Below are 17246 nucleotides of genomic sequence, written 5' to 3' on the forward strand. Positions count from 1 at the left end.
CCACTATTTCAGCCGCAGTGAACTGTTATGGTTTGGCTCTGGCCTGGGCAGAAATGGTCTCTCTATGTCATCATTTTCTACACGCACAGAGGGCAGGGACCTTCCTTTCTTGTTCACTGCTGCACCTCAGTCCTGGTAGAGGTCCCGACACAGACTTGAGGTTCCATAAATAATGGCTGAAGGAAACTCTGAACGCCCCCTTGTTTCTGGGCCACGATGTCTTGTTGGCTGATTAGGGTGCGATGTTTTCCTGGAGCCAGACTGGGATGGAGCAAAGGCACCTGTGTCCACAGGAGTGAGGAATTAACAGAGGGGACTTACAAGTTCATGGTTTCCCCAGAGCAGGACAACGAGATGTGACGGTCCTGTCATCCTTTCTAGGTTCCTGAGATTCCCAAACCTCCTCCAGCCCCAGCAGACACAGGGCAGCATGAGGCCTGAGAACCAGAGCAGCGTGTCCCACTTCCTCCTGCGGGGGCTCCCCATCCGGCCCGAGCAGCAGGGCGCGTTCTTCGCCCTGTTCCTGGCCATGTACCTGACCACGGTGCTGGGGAACCTGCTCCTTATCCTGCTCATCAGGCTGGACGCTCGCCTGCACACGCCCATGTACTTCTTCCTCAGCCACTTGGCCTGCTCTGACGTTGCTGTTTCATCTGTCACCGTCCCTAAGATGCTCATGGACATGCTGACTCAGGACCAATCCATCCCCTATGCAGGGTGCATTTTTCAGTTGTATTTTTTCATAGTTTTTGGTGCTTTTGACAATCTCCTTCTAGCGGTGATGGCATATGACAGGTACGTGGCCGTCTGTCACCCTCTACACTACCCCAGCATCATGAGGGAGGAGTTGTGTGTGACGCTGGTGGCTGGTTCCTGGGTTGTCTCCCTTGTCCATGCCCTCTTGCACACCCTCCTCTTGGTCCGACTGTCCTTCTGTGCTGACAGTACCATCAACCACTTTTTATGTGAGCTCACTGTGCTCCTGAAGCTGAGCTGCTCGGACAGCTCCCTCAATGAGCTGGTCATCTTCACTGAGGGAGGAATACTTTTCATCTTGCCTTTGGGGAGTGTCTTAGGCTCCTATATCTGTATAGGGACTATCATCCTGAGGGTCCCCACCACGAAGAGACTCTTGAAAGCCTTTTCTACCTGTGGCTCCCATCTCTTTGTGGTATCGTTTTATTACGGGACTCTCGCAAGCGTTTACTTTTTCTCTTCATCGTGGGACTCCAAAGACATAATTGCTTCAGTCATGTACACAGCAGTTACACCCATGCTGAATCCCTTCATCTATAGCCTGAGGAACAGAGACATAAAACAGGCCCTGCGTGTGTTTGTCAATAGGGCTAACTTCTTCAAGTGACAATCACTAAATCCTCACATCGCAGTCATGAGCACAGAGAGCTATCTCTCCTAAGATGATTGCGAGGTTGACATCTCCATATAACTTCAATAGAACATGCATTCTGATGTCATATGTAGTGCTGTGAATATGTCAACTCGGCCTAGTTTGCTACTTGGATTGGTAATAATTCTTTTTCCCTAATTAATGTTTTGTTTGTTCATCTCTTATAAGACATGTACATAATCCTATGCAAAACATGTCACAATTGTAAATGTGGATTGTCTTTTTCTCCTTTGCGATATGTCAGTTCTTGCTTATATATTGTTTATAGTATGTTATTCAGGACACACGATTTGGCGTCACAATATTGCAGTGGTGAGCTGAGCGTTCTGTCATTGGCTTTAAGCTGATTTTGTGCCTGTCTTCCCAACTCACATTCAGTGACATCACGTTGGTGGACTGAAATCAGCCATGATGAGAATAATTACAATGTATATGGACAATAATTACAATGCCCAAGGGACATGGGCAAGTGCTACAAAGCAAGGCTTAAAAAAACAACAGAGAGAAGTTGAAAAACTACATTTAGCTGCACAGCACTGCATTTATAACTAGGAGATATTTCTCATCATCTGTAGCAATGGGTCCGACATGAACTTCTCATCTATTTCTTCTGATAACAGTATTGATACTTGATATCTATATCTACATCTATAGGGACTAGTATAGTATAGACAGTGGAGATGCACGTTTCTTGTTACTAGTATGTGCAAAATATTCGTTTTCCATTATTTTACTTTGAACCTTTCTATGTCCTTATATCTGAGAGGTGTCCAATGTTAACATAATAGTGTAAAGGTGGAATTTGATGTTTTTATGTAAATCAACAATTACTATATTTTGGACAATTTGATCTAATAACCTTAAATGCAATCAGAATATGTTTGAATTTATATCTTCCATATTACTACCATGTTTTCCCCAAAATAAGATTCAGCCAACCATTAGCTCTAATGTGTCTTTTGGAGCAATAATTAATATAAGACCTGGTATTATATTATGTTATGATATGTTATGATATGTTATATTATAAGACCCGGTCTTATATTATATTAAAATAAGACCACATCTTATATTAATTTTTGCTCCAAAAGATGCATAACAGCTGAAGATCCAGCTAGGTCTTATTTTTGGTGAAATACGGTATATGTTTCCTATTTGAGTCATTTTCATAATTATTCTCACTTCTATGTCTCCCTTTTGATTAAATAGATGTTTTGTTATTATATTACCCATCTATTAACTTATTAATCATACATTATTATTATTGTATAACTTTAACTATTAACTAACTATTATTATTATTGTATGACTCTTCTGTGCTTTATGTAGAAAGTACTTCTTGCTTCCTCTTTAAATTTTTAAAAATGTAGTATAATATGCATAACATGAAATTGGTCTTTTTAACCATTTGAGGTATCAATTCAGTGGTATTTAGTACATTCATCACCACCATCTCATTCTAGGTCCTCTAAAGGAAATTCTGTGGGACATCAACGCAATTGAATATTTTGCAACTGTGAAAAAAACAGCAAAGATAACTATGAATCAATATAGAGGGATTTTCAGGACATATTGTGAAATGGAAAAATATGCAATCTATAGCATGCTACCTTTTGTGTAACAATGAAGGGGAAATAAAAAATATACATGTATTTGTCCATTTTATGTAAAAGAAACACAAGAAGAATAAATCAGAAATTAGTGAGACTACTGTCCTATAGGACGTAGGTGGGGATAAGTAGAAAAGACGAGCAGATGAGCACATTTATTTGTATAGGGCCACATTAGTTCTTCTATTTGTCTGGATACTGAATCTCCTGAAGAGAAGCTGAGGAGCTGGGCAGCAGCCTGGAGCAGGTGTCTGAACTCACCGATGATGAGTACAGGTCAGAGGAGCTGGAAATCTGCACCTGGCGATGGATCTGCCTGTGGGCTCGTGGGTGGTGTATGAGACTCTGTGCTCGTGAGTGTGCTTGTGTGTGTGTGTGTGTGTACTGTATGCCTGTGTACATGTCAGTTGGTGGCTGCATGTATGTGTGTGTACTACACATGTGACTCACAGCCTGACTATTTCCTGACTTACATCCAATCGGGACCCTGTTTCAGTGCGTGGAGACCAAGTTACCAGCCTCCCAGCGTGTGATTAGGGACTCCTGACTTACACCCATAGTCATAAATTTCTGCATCACAGCTGAGCGATGAGAGCTGAGCATCGGGATGAGAGTGTTGTCTGGTTGCTGGAGGAGAAGAGGCCGAACTCACCAAGGAACCGAGCTCAGAAGGACTCAAACCTCAGCTCAGCAGTGTGTGCTAGTGCATGTGGGAGATGTGTCTGTGCGTGACACACACTTGTGAGAGCAGGAATGTGTATTGTTTGCTGTTGCCTGTGTGTATGTTCCCGTGGGTACCTTACCACGTGCAAGGGGTGTGGGTGGTGGCTTAGTGACTGCCTGTGACACACAGGCTTCACTGCCCCAGCTGACTGTCTTCCCCGGGAAGGAGTCGGGTCAGACGGCACCTCTCAGTAATGGGATGGTGTGTGCTGTTGGTACAGTGAGTGTGGCTGGGTGTGCATGTGTGTTTTGGGGCATCTGATTTGCATCCATGACCTTAAGTATTTCCTTTAGGGCCTTCCTTCTGGGGCACCATTGGCTGAGATAACTGAACTCTAAGCAAGTCCCTGTTTCCTGAAACAGATCTGCTATCACTTTCATGTAGCTGAGTGTGAAGGAGTCATTCAGAATTTTGCAACCCTTTTCTTTCATATGTTATGTTATGTTATGTTATGTTATGTTATGTTATGTTATGTTATATAAGTCCCGGTCTTATATTAAAATAAGACCACATCTTATATTAAATTTTGCTCCAAAAGATGAATTACAGCTGATGGTCCAGCTAGGTCTTATTTTAGGGAAACACGGTATACGTTTTCTATTTGAGACATTTTCGTAATTATTCTCACTTCTATCTCTCCCTTTTGATTAAATATATATTTTGTTATTATATTCCCCATCTATTAACTTATTAATCATACATTATTATTATTTTATGCTTTTCTGTAGAGGTTACTTCCTGCTTCCCCTTTAAATTTTTTAAAATGTAGTAACATATGCATAACATGAAATTGACCGATTTAACCATTTGAGGTATCAATTCAGCGGCATTTAGTACATTCATCACTACCATCTCATTCTAGGTCCCCTGAAGGAAACTCTGTGGGACAGCAACGCAATTGAGTACTTTGCAACTGTGAAAAAAACAGCAAAGATATCTACGAATCAATATGGAGGGATTTCCAGGACATATTGTTAAATGGGAAAAAACACAATCTACAGCACACGACCTTTTGTGTATAAATGAAGGGGGAATAAAAAATATACATGTATTCGTCCATTTTACGTAAAAGAAACACAAGAAGAATAAATCAGAAACTCGTGAGACTGCTCTCCTACAGGAGGTGGGTGGGACTGGGTAGAAAAGATGGGGTGATGAGTACATTTGTTGGCATAGTTTTGATCATGTGACCTATTACCACCTAAATTAAGGAGAAGAGGTGGTGAATAAAGTAAAAGAGAATAAAAGAAAACAAGTGAACCTAAGTACATTGAAAATCAATACCATTATTAGACTTAAGGGGAAACTAAAATAACTAAGCTAAGTTATTCTTGAACCCAGATTTTGTCTACATGCTCTCACAATAAAATAAAAAACTCCTGGGAACAAAGCTTTGAGCTGCAGTTAGTGGGTCATTAGTAGTGGTATTAATGTAGAAATAGGAATAGAGGTGTTCATGAGTGGGGATTAGGGAAAGATCCTTCTTACAGGGAGAATGCAACTAATTAATGTATTAATAGAAGAAACGTTAGAATTAGAAAACCAGCATTTGGCCTCCACATTTGCGATAACTTTGTCACAGAAAAATCACCAGCGGATGTTAAACACAGTGGGTGAAATTATTTGAAGAAAAAAGGTAACTTGTATAGTCTCAAAATGCCTACCCAAATGATACCTATTAATTTCAAGGTTAAAACAGTAACTTTACAGTAGAGAACCTGGCAGACACCACTGTAGTCAATTGATCAAGGACAAGAAACACTAGTAAGTGCAAAAATTGGTGTCATGCCTTCTGATGATAAGCACTGTGGTACATCGGCCATAAATCTAAGCCTGAGTTATACATCCATACATCCATACAAACAAACATAGAGAAGGTAAACAGAGTAAAATGTTCCCCATTAGGGAATCTGGGTGAAGCCTGCCCAGGAATTCTTTATGTCATGTTTACAACTCAACTCTATCTTTAGAATCATTTAAAAAATAAAAAGTTGAAAAGTCTTTTGTGTCCCAGCTGGAACAACGCCAAAGAACACAGGCATCCAGGTCACAGCTGGCATCAGGGACACCATTCCCTGAGACCCCAGACCTTTGGCTCTTGGACACACAGCTTCCCAAAGGACAGGAGGAAATTAGCCAGAAGCCTGGGGACTTTGTTTCAGTCCTCTCATTACCAATTAACTGTTATCTTTAGACTCACTTCTCTGTAGATGGTTAAGGAACCCGAAAGTTTGTTAGAAGCACTAGGGCCACAGATAGTCCTTTTCATCTGGATACTGAGTCCCTGAAGAGAAGCTGAGGAGCTGGGCAACAGCCTGGAACAGGTGTCTGAAGTCACCGACGATGAGTACAGGTCAGAAGAGCTGGAAATCTGCACCTGGTGATGGATCTGCCTGTGGGCTTGTGGGTGGTGTATGAGACTGTGCTCGTGAGTGTGCTTGTGTGTATATGTGTGTGTGTGTACTCTATGCTTGTGTACATGTTATTTGGTGGCTGCATGTATATGTGTGTACTACATATGTGACTCACAGCCTGACTATTTCCTGAGTTACATCCAATCTGGACCCTGTTTCAGTGCGTGGAGACAAAGTTACCAGCCTCCCAGTGTGTGATTAGGGACTCCTGACTCACACCCATGGTCATAAATTTCTGCATCACAGCTGAGCGATGAGAGCTGAGCATCGGGAGTGAGAGTGTTGTCTCGCTGCTGGAGGAGAAGAGGCCGAACTCACCAAGGAACCGAGCTCAGAAGGGCTCAAACCTCAGCTCAGCAGTGTGTGCTAGTGCACGTGGGAGCTGTGTCTGTGAGTGACACACACGTGTGCGAGAGCAGGAATGTGTATTGTTTGCTGTTGCCTGTGTGTATGTCACCGTGGGTGCGTCACCACGTGCATGAGGTGTGGGTGGTGGTTTAGTGACTGCCTGTGACTGAACAGGCTTCACTGCCCCAGCTGACTGTCTTCCCCGGGAAGGGGACGGGTCAGACGGCACCTCTCAGTAACGGGAGGGTGTGTGCTGTTCGTGCAGTGAGTGTGGCTGGGTGTGCATGTCTGTTTTGGGGCATCTGATTTGCATCCATGACCTCAAGTATTTCCTTAAGGGCCCTCCTTGTGGGGCACCATTGGCTGAGATAACTGAACTCTAAGCAAGTCCCTGTTTCCTGAAACAGATCTGCTATCACTTTCATGTAGCTGAGTGTGAAGGAGTCATTCAGAACTTTGCAACCCTTTCCTTTCATTAAATATCCCCCCAAAAGAAAGAAAGGTAGAAAAGACACCACCAACAACAAAACTCCAAGCTTCATCTATGTGAAGTTATTGGGCTGAATCGCCATCAAATAATGGTGAGAACTTGAGAAAGTTACTTAACTCTTTGGCCTCAGTTTCCACATGTATAAAAAAGGAAAGAATTGCATTTGCCTTGTGGATCTTACGGAGGGTCTTGGTAAATATTTCTTGTATAAATAGAAGTTAATGTATTTGAGAATTTTTTTCAGTTTTAAAGTTTATAAATATGAAGGAATGAAATTATCTAGGCAGGGGACTAAGAAAATTTTGGACACCTTTGGGTCCTCACAACTCTGAAATAATGTACTGTGCTTGGCCCCCGCTAACCAACAGAAGGGAGGTTTCCTGTGTATTGGTTAAAAACATGGGCTCTGATCACACAGACGTACTGGACTGAACCCCATGGAGTAGCTAATACGTGGTAACTTTTTTTTTTTTTAGGGTTGAACTTGAAACATTTTTATTTATTTATTTATTTATTTATTTATTTATTTTGTATTAGTTTCATGTGTACAAAACAATGTAATAGTTAAACATTTATCATTTATATCCCTCACACAGTGATAACTCCCTTCCCCCATCTACCACCCCTCTGACATCTCATACAACCATAACATTTCCATTGCCTCTATCCCTAATGCTGTACTCCGCTTCTTGTATATATATAAAATTGTAGTTAACATTCATTATTGTTCAGCTTCAGCTTCAGGTGTACAGTGCAGTGATCAGGCATCTACAGAAACAGTCTCAGGGACACAGAGGAAAAACTGAGGGCCGCTAGATGGGAGGGAGAGGCGGGGATAAGGGGGAAGGTGAGTGGACTAGAAAACACAATCAGTACCCACAAGACTACCACGGGGATACAAAAGTCAATTTGGGGAATGTAATCAATAATGTTGTAAAGACTTTTTTTTTTTAATTCTATTTTTTAAATTTATTGGGGTGACAATTGTTAGTAAAATTACATAGATTTCAGGTGTGCAATTCTGTATCACATCATCCATAAATTACACTGTGTGTTCACCACCCAGAGTCAGTTCCCCTTCCATCACCATACATTTGATCCCCCTTACCCTCATCTCCCACCCCCCGTGGTAACTTTAATCTACAGAAAATACATATATATATATATAATACACACACACACACACACACACACACTATATACTATGTACATTTTTGACAATATACTATATACTATATACATCTATAGACAATACATATCAATTTATATATATCTCATATATTATAGATACAGATATATGTGTTTGTGTTGGTGTCATTCTTCCCCTACTGTTGTGTGCCTATGGAATTTTTGTCATTTCTGTTCCAATATCTTAAACCTAAATAGGTCAAAGAACACAAATTCTTAGTGCAGCTGTGAAGAGGTGCCGCGTCCAGCACGATGAGGGTTGTGGGGAGCGAGGAGGGCAGCGCAGGGTTAAGAAAAGACAGTAGCCATGAATAGAGTTTAAGTGCCAGGGCCAAGGGACCGGCAGCCTCAAAGACTGGGCTGTGGGCTGTGGTGCCTAATCGGGCCTCTACATCAGCTTTATTAGTCAGGTGGGGAAGCAAAGGAGATAAAGCTTGTCAATCTCAAGATCTGTGAATTCCACACACTACAATAGGAAACTGATTCAAGCCAATCACCCTTACCTGCAGGCAGCTGCACCACAAGTCTCAGGGTGTCTGTACTTCCCCAATGGACAAAACCTAGATGCATATGAATAGATGGAGAGCACATCATTGAATCTCTTCCCTTGCAGGTTTTGGGAAGGAATGCAGCCACAGGCAGAGGCTTTCCTTAGCCTGGGGAAGGTGGGGGGCTGTGCCCACCTCTACGAACCCCCTGGGTTCTCCTGTTGGTCCCACTCGACTGTGCCTGTCTGAGGTTGCTTTCCACGTGGAAAATCGTACCCGTCTTTGACTCTCCAGTCTTCTTTGGGCCAAACAGGGAGACATAAGATACAAACACAAAGGTGTAGCAAAGTCCCTGAAAGGATCCGTCTCACAGACTCTCCTTTCTTTGGGGACAAGTACAAGGAGACAGATAGGTAGACTGCTGCGTGGCGACAAAGAGGTTTTAAATCTGGGAATGTAAGGCTGATGTGTGCATTTAGTTAGAAAATGTAGGTAAAGTTCTAGCCAGACCCAACTGTTCACCAAAAGCTCAGCATTATTAGGAAAGACAGTTTGAGGACGATTCTGATTTGGGAGCTATTCTGGCTTCAAGAGGCTTTGACTGGCCCCCATTTCTAGAGTGTTCGTGAGTTTACAGCTGTAGGTCAGCGGGACGCGGCAGCTTCACAGGAGTGTGACAACGCCTAACGCGCCTCAGCACTGGGGTCTCACGTGTTTCTTTAAGGCAGAAACAACTGGTACCAGTTTGCCGGGCTCATCCACTACTTCTGCCGCAGTGAACTATTATGGTTTGGCTCTGGCCTGGGCAGAAATGGTCTCTCTATGCTCATCATTTTCTACACGCACAGAGGGCAGGGACCTTCCTTTCTTGTTCACTGCTGCACCTCAGTCCTGGTAGAGGTCCCGACACAGACTCGAGGTTCCATAATAATGGCTGAAGGAAACTCTGAACGCCCCCTTGCTTTCTGGGCCATGACGTCTTGTTGGCTGATTAGGGTGCGATGTTTTCCATGGAGCCAGACTGGGATGGAGCAAAGGCACCTGTGTCCACAGAGCGAGGAATTAACAGAGGGGACTTACAAGTTCATGGTTTTCCCAGAGCAGGACTACGAGATGTGATGGTCCTGTCATCCTTTCTAGGTTCCTGAGATTCCCAAACCTCCTCCAGCCCCAGCAGACACAGGGCAGCATGAGGCCTGAGAACCAGAGCAGCGTGTCCCACTTCCTCCTGCGGGGGCTCCCCATCCGGCCCGAGCAGCAGGGCGCGTTCTTCGCCCTGTTCCTGGCCATGTACCTGACCACGGTGCTGGGGAACCTGCTCCTTATCCTGCTCATCAGGCTGGACGCTCGCCTGCACACGCCCATGTACTTCTTCCTCAGCCACTTGGCCTGCTCTGACGTTGCTGTTTCATCTGTCACCGTCCCTAAGATGCTCATGGACATGCTGACTCAGGACAATCCATCCCCTATGCAGGGTGCATTTTTCAGTTGTATCTTTTCATAGTTTTGGTACTTTTGACAATCTCCTTCTAGCGGTGATGGCATATGACAGGTACGTGGCCGTCTGTCACCCTCTACACTACCCCAGCATCATGAGGGAGGAGTTGTGTGTGACGCTGGTGGCTGGCACCTGGGTTGTCTCCTTTGTCCATGCCCTCTTGCACACCCTCCTCGTGGTCCCGACTGTCCTTCTGTCGCTGACAGTACCATCAACCACTTTTTATGTGAGCTCACTGTGCTCCTGAAGCTGAGCTGCTCGGACAGCTCCTCAATGAGCTGGTCCTCTTCACTGAGGGAGGAATACTTTTCATCTTGCCTTTGGGGAGTGTCTTAGGCTCCTATATCTGTATAGGGACTATCATCCTGAGGGTCCCCACCACGAAGAGACTCTTGAAAGCCTCTTCTACCTGTGGCTCCCATCTCTTTGTGGTATCGTTTTATTACGGGACTCTCGCAAGTGTTTACTTTTTCTCTTCATCGTGGGACTCCAAAGACATAATTGCTTCAGTCATGTACACAGCAGTTACACCCATGCTGAATCCCTTCATCTATAGCCTGAGGAACAGAGACATAAAACAGGCCCTACGTGTGTTTGTCAATAGGGCTAACTTCTTCAAGTGACAATCACTAAATCCTCACATCGCAGTCATGAGCACAGCGAGCTATTCTCTCCTAGATGATTGCGTAGGTCGACATCTCCATATAAGTTCAATAGAACATGCATTCTGCTGTCATATGTAGTGCTGTGAATATGTCAACTCGGCAAGTTTGCTCCTTGGATTGGTGATAATTCTTTATCCCTAATTAATGTTTTGTTTGTTCATCTCTTATAAGACATGTACATAATCCTATGCAAACATGTCACAATTGTAAATGTGGATTTGTCTTTTTCTCCTTTGCGATATGTCAGTTCTTGCTTATATATTGTTTATAGTATGTTATTCAGGACACACGATTTGGGCACAATATTGCAGTGGTGAGCTGAGCGTTCTGTCATTGGCTTTCAGCTGATTTTGTGCCTGTCTTCCCCAACTCACATTCAGTGACATCACGTTTGGTGGACTGAAATCAGCCATGATGAGAATAATTACAACTGTATATGGACAATAATTACAATGCCCAAGGGACATGGGCAAGTGCTACAAAGCAAGGCTTAAAAAAACAACAGAGGAGAAGTTGAAAAACTACATTTAGCTGCACAGCACTGCATTTATAACTAGGAGATATTTCTCATCACTCTGTAGCAATGGGTCCGACATGAACTTCTCATCTATTTTCTTCTGATAACAGTATTGATACTTGATATCTATATCTACATCTATAGGGACTAGTATAGTATAGACAGTGGAGATGCACGTTTCTTGTTACTAGTATGTGCAAAATATTCGTTTTCCATTATTTTACTTTGAACCTTTCTATGTCCTTATATCTGAGAGGTGTCCAATGTTAATATAATAGTGTAAAGGTGGAATTTGATGTTTTTATGTAAATCAACAATTACTATATTTTGGACAATTTGATCTAATAACCTTAATGCAATCAGAATATGTTGAATTTATATCTTCCATATTACTACCATGTTTTCCCCAAAATAAGATTCAGCCAACCATTAGCTCTAATGTGTCTTTTGGAGCAATAATTAATATAAGACCTGGTATATATTATGTTATGATATGTTATGATATGTTATATTATAAGACCCGGTCTTATATTATATTAAAATAAGACCACATCTTATATTAATTTTTGCTCCAAAGATGCATAACAGCTGAAGATCCAGCTAGGTCTTATTTTGGTGAATACGGTATATGTTTCCTATTTGAGTCATTTTCATAATTATTCTCCACTTCTATGTCTCCCTTTGATTAAATAGATGTTTTGTTATTATATTACCCATCTATTAACTTATTAATCATACATTATTATTATTGTATAACTTTAACTATTAACTAACTATTATTATTATGCTATGACTCTTCTGTGCTTTATGTAGAAAGTACTTCTTGCTTCCTCTTTAAATTTTAAAAATGTAGTATAATATGCATAACATGAATTGGTCTTTTTAACCATTTGAGGTATCAATTCAGTGGTATTTAGTACATTCATCACACCATCTCATTCTAGGTCCTCTAAAGGAAACTTCTGTGGGACATCAACGCAATTGAATATTTGCAACTGTGAAAAAAACAGCAAGATAACTATGAATCAATATAGAGGGATTTTCAGGACATATTGTGAAATGGAAAAATATGCAATCTATAGCATGCTACCTTTTGTGTAACAATGAAGGGGAAATAAAAATATACATGTATTTGTCCATTTTATGTAAAGAAACACAAGAAGAATAAATCAGAAACTAGGTGAGACTACTGTCCTACAGGACGTAGGTGGGGATAAGTAGAAAAGACGAGCAGATGAGCACATTTATTTGTATAGGGCCACATTAGTTCTTCTATTTGTCTGGATACTGAATCTCCTGAAGAGAAGCTGAGGAGCTGGGCAGCAGCCTGGAGCAGGTGTCTGAACTCACCGATGATGAGTACAGGTCAGAGGAGCTGGAAATCTGCACCTGGCGATGGATCTGCCTGTGGGCTCGTGGGTGGTGTATGAGACTCTGTGCTCGTGAGTGTGCTTGTGTGTGTGTGTGTGTGTACTGTATGCCTGTGTACATGTCAGTTGGTGGCTGCATGTATGTGTGTTGTACTACACATGTGACTCACAGCCTGACTATTTCCTGACTTACATCCAATCGGGACCCTGTTTCAGTGCGTGGAGACCAAGTTACCAGCCTCCCAGCGTGTGATTAGGGACTCCTGACTCACCCCATAGTCATAAATTTCTGCATCACAGCTGAGCGATGAGAGCTGAGCATCGGGATGAGAGTGTTGTCTGGTTGCTGGAGGAGAAGACGGCCGAACTCACCAAGGAACCGAGCTCAGGACTCAAACCTCAGCTCAGCAGTGTGTGCTAGTGCATGTGGGAGCTGTGTCTGTGCGTGACACACACTTGTGAGAGCAGGAATGTGTATTGTTTGCTGTTGCTGTGTGTATGTTCCCGTGGGTACCTTACCATGTGCAAGGGGTTGTGGGTGGTGGCTTAGTGACTGCCTGTGACACACAGGCTTCACTGCCCCAGCTGACTGTCTTCCCCGGGAAGGGGTCGGGTCAGACGGCACCTCTCAGTAATGGGATGGTGTGTGCTGTTGGTAGCAGTGAGTGTGGCTGGGTGTGCATGTGTGTTTGGGGCATCTGATTTGCATCCATGACCTTAAGTATTTCCTTTAGGGCCTCCTTCTGGGGCACCATTGGCTGAGATAACTGAACTCTAAGCAAGTCCCTGTTTCCTGAAACAGATCTGCTATCACTTTCATGTAGCTGAGTGTGAAGGAGTCATTCAGAATTTTGCAACCCTTTCTTTCATATGTTATGTTATGTTATGTTATGTTATGTTATGTTATGTTATGTTATATACGTCCCGTCTTATATTAAAATAAGACCACATCTTATATTAAATTTTGCTCCAAAAGATGAATACAGCTGATGGTCCAGCTAGGTCTTATTTTAGGGAAACACGGTATACGTTTCTATTTGAGACAATTTCGTAATTATTCTCACTTCTATCTCTCCCTTTTGATTAAATATATATTTTGTTATTATATTCCCCATCTATTAACTTATTAATCATACATTATTATTATTTTATGCTTTTCTGTAGAGGTTACTTCCTGCTTCCCCTTTAAATTTTTTTTAAAATGTAGCTAACATATGCATAACATGAAATTGACCGATTTAACCATTTGAGGTATCAATTCAGCGGCATTTAGTACATTCATCACTACCATCTCATTCTAGGTCCCCTGAAGGAAACTCTGTGGGACAGCACCGCAATTGAGTACTTTGCAACTGTGAAAAAACAGCAAAGATATCTACGAATCAATATGGAGGGATTTCCAGGACATATTGTTAAATGGGAAAAAACACATCTACAGCACACGACCTTTTGTGTATCAAATGAAGGGGGAATAAAAAATATACATGTATTCGTCCATTTACGTAAAAGAAACACAAGAAGAATAAATCAGAAACTCGTGAGACTGCTCTCCTACAGGAGGTGGGTGGGACTTGGTAGAAAAGATGGGGTGATGAGTACATTTGTTGGCATAGTTTTGATCATGTGACCTATTACCACTAAATTAAGGAGAAGAGGTGGTGAATAAAGTAAAGAGAATAAAAGAAAACAAGTGAACCTAAGTACATTGAAATCAATACCATTATTAGACTTAAGGGGAAACTAAAATAACTAAGCTAAGTATTCTTGAACCCAGATTTTGTCTACATGCTCTCACAATAAAATAAAAACTCCTGGGAACAAAGCTTTGAGCTGCAGTTAGTGGGTCATTAGTAGTGGTATTAATGTAGAAATAGGAATAGAGGTGTTCATGAGTGGGGATTAGGGAAAGATCCTTCTTACAGGAGAATGCAACTAATTACTGTATTAATAGAAGAAACGTTAGAATTAGAAAACCAGCATTTGGCCTCCACATTTGCGATAACTTTGTCACAGAAAATCACCAGCGGATGTTAAACACAGTGGGTGAAATTATTTGAAGAAAAAGGTAACTTGTATAGTCTCAAAATTGCCTACCCAAATGATACCTATTAATTTCAAGGTTAAAACAGTAACTTTACAGTAGAGAACCTGGCAGACACCACTGTAGTCAATTGATCAAGGACAAGAACACTAGTAAGTGCAAAAATTGGTGTCATGCCTTGATGATAAGCACTGTGGTACATCGGCCATAAATCTAAGCCTGAGTTATACATCCATACATCCATACAAACAAACATAGAGAAGGTAAACAGAGTAAAATGTTCCCCATTAGGGAATCTGGGTGAAGCCTGCCCAGGAATTCTTTATGTCATGTTTACAACTCAACTCTATCTTTAGAATCATTTAAAAAATAAAAAGTTGAAAAGTCTTTTGTGTCCCAGCTGGAACAACGCCAAAGAACACAGGCATCCAGGTCACAGCTGGCATCAGGGACACCATTCCCTGAGACCCCAGACCTTTGGCTCTTGGACACACAGCTTCCCAAAGGACAGGAGGAAATTAGCCAGAAGCCTGGGGACTTTGTTTCAGTCCTCTCATTACCAATTAACTGTTATCTTTAGACTCACTTCTCTGTAGATGGTTAAGGAACCCGAAAGTTTGTTAGAAGCACTAGGGCCACAGATAGTCCTTTTCATCTGGATACTGAGTCCCCTGAAGAGAAGCTGAGGAGCTGGGCAACAGCCTGGAACAGGTGTCTGAAGTCACCGACGATGAGTACAGGTCAGAAGAGCTGGAAATCTGCACCTGGTGATGGATCTGCCTGTGGGCTTGTGGGTGGTGTATGAGACTGTGCTCGTGAGTGTGCTTGTGTGTATGTGTGTGTGTGTACTCTATGCTTGTGTACATGTTATTTGGTGGCTGCATGTATATGTGTGTACTACATATGTGACTCACAGACTATTTCCTGAGTTACATCCAATCTGGACCCTGTTTCAGTGCGTGGAGACAAGTTACCAGCCTCCCAGTGTGTGATTAGGGACTCCTGACTCACACCCATGGTCATAAATTTCTGCATCACAGCTGAGCGATGAGAGCTGAGCATCGGGAGTGAGAGTGTTGTCTCGCTGCTGGAGGAGAAGAGGCCGAACTCACCAAGGAACCGAGCTCAGAAGGGCTCAAACCTCAGCTCAGCAGTGTGTGCTAGTGCACGTGGGAGCTGTGTCTGTGAGTGACACACACGTGTGCGAGAGCAGGAATGTGTATTGTTTGCTGTTGCCTGTGTGTATGTCACCGTGGGTGCGTCACCACGTGCATGAGGTGTGGGTGGTGGTTTAGTGACTGCCTGTGACTGAACAGGCTTCACTGCCCCAGCTGACTGTCTTCCCCGGGAAGGGGACGGGTCAGACGGCACCTCTCAGTAACGGGAGGGTGTGTGCTGTTCGTGCAGTGAGTGTGGCTGGGTGTGCATGTCTGTTTTGGGGCATCTGATTTGCATCCATGACCTCAAGTATTTCCTTAAGGGCCCTCCTTGTGGGGCACCATTGGCTGAGATAACTGAACTCTAAGCAAGTCCCTGTTTCCTGAAACAGATCTGCTATCACTTTCATGTAGCTGAGTGTGAAGGAATCATTCAGAACTTTGCAACCCTTTCCTTTCATTAAATATCCCCCCAAAAGAAAGAAAGGTAGAAAAAGACACCACCAACAACAAAACTCCAAGCTTCATCTATGTGAAGTTATTGGGCTGAATCATCTCCAAACAGTGGTGAGAACTTGGGAAAGTTACTTAACTCTTTGGCCTCAGTTTCCACATGTATAAAACGGAAAGAATTGCATTTGCCTTGTGGATATTACAGAGGGTCTTTGTAAATATTTCTTGTATAAATAGAAGTTAATGTATTTGAGAATTTTTTTCAATTTGAAAGTTTATAAATATGAAGGAATGAAATTATCTAGGCAGGGGTCTAAGAAAATTTTGGACACCTTTAGGTCCTCACAACTCTGAAATAATGTATTGTGCTTGGCCCCCCAACCACAGAAGGGAGGTTTCCTGTGTATTGGTTAAAAACATGGGCTCTGATCACACAGACATACCGGACTGAATCCTATGGAGTAGCTAATACGTGGTAACTTTTAATCTATAGAAAATGATAATACATATATATCAATTTATATATATTATATATCACATATATTATAGATACAATATACAGGAGTGTGTGTGTGTGTGTGTGTGTGTGTGTGTGTGTGATTCTGTCCCCTACTGTAGTGTTTTATGCATATGGAATTTTTATCATTTCTCTTTCTATAACTTAAAACTAAAATAGGTGAAAGAACACCAATTCTTAGGGCAGTTGTGAAGAGGTTTTAAAGTCTGGAATGTAAGGCTGATGTGTGCATTTAGTTAGAAAATGTAGGTAAAGTTCTAGCCCAGATCCAACTGTTCACCAAAGCTCAGCATTATTAGGAAAGACAGTTGGAGGACGATTCTGATTTGGGCGCTATTCTGGAATAGAGGCTTTGACT

At 42.2% G+C, this 17246-nt stretch overlaps 1 pseudogene; it reads left to right on the plus strand.

Moving 5' to 3' along the window:
* The first annotated feature begins 430 nt into the window (after positions 1–430).
* On the plus strand, positions 431–10791 carry LOC117032151 (olfactory receptor 1J2-like; annotated as a pseudogene).
* The last annotated feature ends 6455 nt before the right edge of the window (positions 10792–17246 follow it).

The sequence above is a fragment of the Rhinolophus ferrumequinum genome, chromosome 12, assembly GCF_004115265.2.
Source record: "Rhinolophus ferrumequinum isolate MPI-CBG mRhiFer1 chromosome 12, mRhiFer1_v1.p, whole genome shotgun sequence".
NCBI lineage: Eukaryota > Metazoa > Chordata > Mammalia > Chiroptera > Rhinolophidae > Rhinolophus > Rhinolophus ferrumequinum.